At 37.6% G+C, this 2,898-nt stretch overlaps 1 protein-coding gene across 1 annotated transcript in view; it reads right to left on the minus strand.

Annotated features, from left to right (window-relative positions):
- LOC129574140 (uncharacterized protein K02A2.6-like) overlaps window positions 1–2,898 on the minus strand; it is a 27,971-nt gene that overhangs the window by 701 nt on the left and 24,372 nt on the right. The window lies entirely within an intron of this gene.

A 2,898-nucleotide genomic window follows, 5' to 3' on the forward strand; every position in this document is an offset into this window, starting at 1 on the left:
CTCTCTCTCTCTCTCTCTCTCTCTCTCTCTCTCTCTCTCTCTCTCTCTCTCTCTCTCTCTCTCTCTCTCTCTCCCCCACATAATAATAACAAGTGAAAATGATTAGTTTAATGATATTAAAATCGGTGGTTGCACACAAAAAAGAACGATAACCATATTTTTGGCATGTTTATTCGATCGATACGATGCCATAGCAAATTGTTCTAACAAAACTATCCAATGAAATGGTAATGAATTCGTTAAAATCGATGGACCCGGGACGTGCTTCGTTGGCAATGATGGACATAAAAATGTCAATTTATGTGCTGTCAACGACAAGACCGTAAATCCGATAACAGAAAATAGAAATCAATTTATTTTATTTGTCTGAATACCGTTGTAAGTGTACGTGTTTTATGAGCGTTAAACGGATTATTGCACAGATTTTTATCTACAGTCTTTTATTTCGTATTTGTACGTGCAGATGCATAGCTATAGCCAGTTAAAATGTAGACCACGCTCGCTGCATGTTCGCTGTTCGATAATAAGCAAATTCCTGCAAACATTTCTCTCCGTATACATTCCACAAAGCCTCACACATGCATACGTCCACACGATGCGAAAATGAGAATGAGAAAGAGAAACACCGCCTTGACGAGGATCAAACGTTTTTCAACCTCACAATAAATTAAATTCAATTAATTACAACATGCAAAATGACACTTTTAGCTGAAGAATGTATGTCGTATTTCCTAAATACGCTGTCAATTGATTCCCATCTATTGTGGGGGTTTCTTGTGCTGAATATTTTCTTATTGGACAGCACATAAAAAATGTCATACATGCACACCAAGAATGGAAGTAATAAACAAAGACATAAGGAATGAACGAACGAATGGAAAGGAAAGGAAAACAAGGAGAAAAAGAGTGAAGTAACTACACAAATTCGAACACAACGCATTTCACTCGTTCATAATGTGCACAAATTAGAATATTTATCGTTGCTGTAATGCGCAATGTGTGCAAATTTCGGACGAGAGATGCCATTATGCCACACCAATTCACACTCCATTCCCCGGCCCTCAGCCCACATTGGCCCCCAAAACAATAATATTAAAAGACATTTTTTTCCCTGTTAGTCACCCCTTTTTGACAGCATTTTTATACGCTGTACATACATTTGCACATGTATATGTGTTTGTGCTGGTTTCACCAGAGCTGGAAGTTTCGTCTTATATCATTTCGGGTTTCCATCGTTGCTTACATACTTGGTTAGTTCTTATGCTTGTTCGACTAAGTTGACAGATTCGTTGCAAAATCCAATGCATGCAGCGATATATGCAAAGATGCCATATGTTTCTCGCACATTTTTCCCCTCTCCAACTTGCCAATTGTTTCAGATGAATATTCAAATCTTGGAAGATTTATCGAAATGACTTCGGGTAGGGCGATTTTATGTAGTTTAAGCTAGTGTATTTACTTTTTTAATGTGGGAACAATTTTTTTTGAGTAATCGGCTATAGAAAAACCGCTCCTCTCAATTGTTTTTTCTGTGAACTTTAACCGAATGTGTGAAATTCAACCGAGCGATTCTATCAAAAAATTTGATTCCAAGTGTGGAGCTTGAATGTAACAGGAAGAGCCAATGTCAATGCAATGTGCTCCGAATCCACATGAAAACGCTGAATGCACAGAGCTCACAACATCAGTTTAGATATCCTTATCAGTCACACATCAACCGTTTGTTCGAATGTGCAAATGTGTAAGATCAAGCTATGAAATTGATAACTAAGCCGAATGCAGACACACACGCACACACATATATATATATCATATAGTAGTATAACACTGACATGCAAAACACACATTTGTAGTATCAACAATATTTACCAAACGAAAAACCGTTTATCTTTTAAGTGTTTTTATTTCGTTTTAACAATTTGCGCGCTCGCAATACTCCAGTGAATAGAGAGACAGACAGACAGACAGACAGACAGAGAGAGAGAGAGAGAGAGACTGAGCAAAAGCTAGCGAATAAATTACAAACGGCACCGACATAAAAAGATACGTATGCGGAAAAATGAGACATGAAAGAATCCAGCCTATTTGGTGGGACGAGACGAGGCGACGACGAACACGCATAAGCCTGAACTGATTCGCACAAAGCGAGAGACGGGTGAAAACGCGATGAACAACACCATGTTAAAAGAATAAAAGAAATAATATTTGTGAACCATTTTGCGCTAAGGCGCACCACAACGCAGTTTATATGGCGCGAAAGAAAGAAAAAACACTGCAAATCACAGTAAATTTAATTTTAAAACTACGCGAACACGGTCTGTGTGCGCTCACACAGATAATACAAAAGATAAAGAAATTGATGTGCAGTTTGAATGGTATTTGAAAGCGCATGGAAAAAATGAAATAATAAAAGCATAGACCACTTTTTTCCTGGTCGCAGCAATGCGAATGGAAATCCGATAGTTCGCTTTTATATGCTTTTTATGTTTGATTTTTCTTTGCTTATGCTGCGTATATTTGTCCACATTCATCTCGCGCCCAGCAAGTGGATGTCTATGTAGGGTTTTTTTTCCCGTGCGCGTTGCATTGTTTTGATCCAATTTCACGGACAAGTAACCGAAGCTTCAATGCTTATCTTCTAACAAAGTGTCTAATTAATAATGCTTCTTCCTTGTTTAGTAAGGTTACTGTGCATTTCACAGCGCACATTAAAATGATTTTTCAACTAAAGCGAGATATCAATTTTAAAACTTATGAAAACCATTTATTTAAATGGGCAACAAAGATGTCGACCGTACGTAATAAATTTACAAACAAATCAGGTCATGTCGAAAATCAAGATATTCACAACCAGAGCGGATAGAAATGCCTTTTTGCCTAGAGCCTAGGCATTTTGCC

The sequence above is a fragment of the Sitodiplosis mosellana genome, unplaced genomic scaffold (assembly GCF_009176505.1).
Source record: "Sitodiplosis mosellana isolate CC-2019 unplaced genomic scaffold, AAFC_SMos_1.0 Smas_scaffold_6150, whole genome shotgun sequence".
Classification (NCBI taxonomy): Eukaryota; Metazoa; Arthropoda; class Insecta; order Diptera; family Cecidomyiidae; genus Sitodiplosis; species Sitodiplosis mosellana.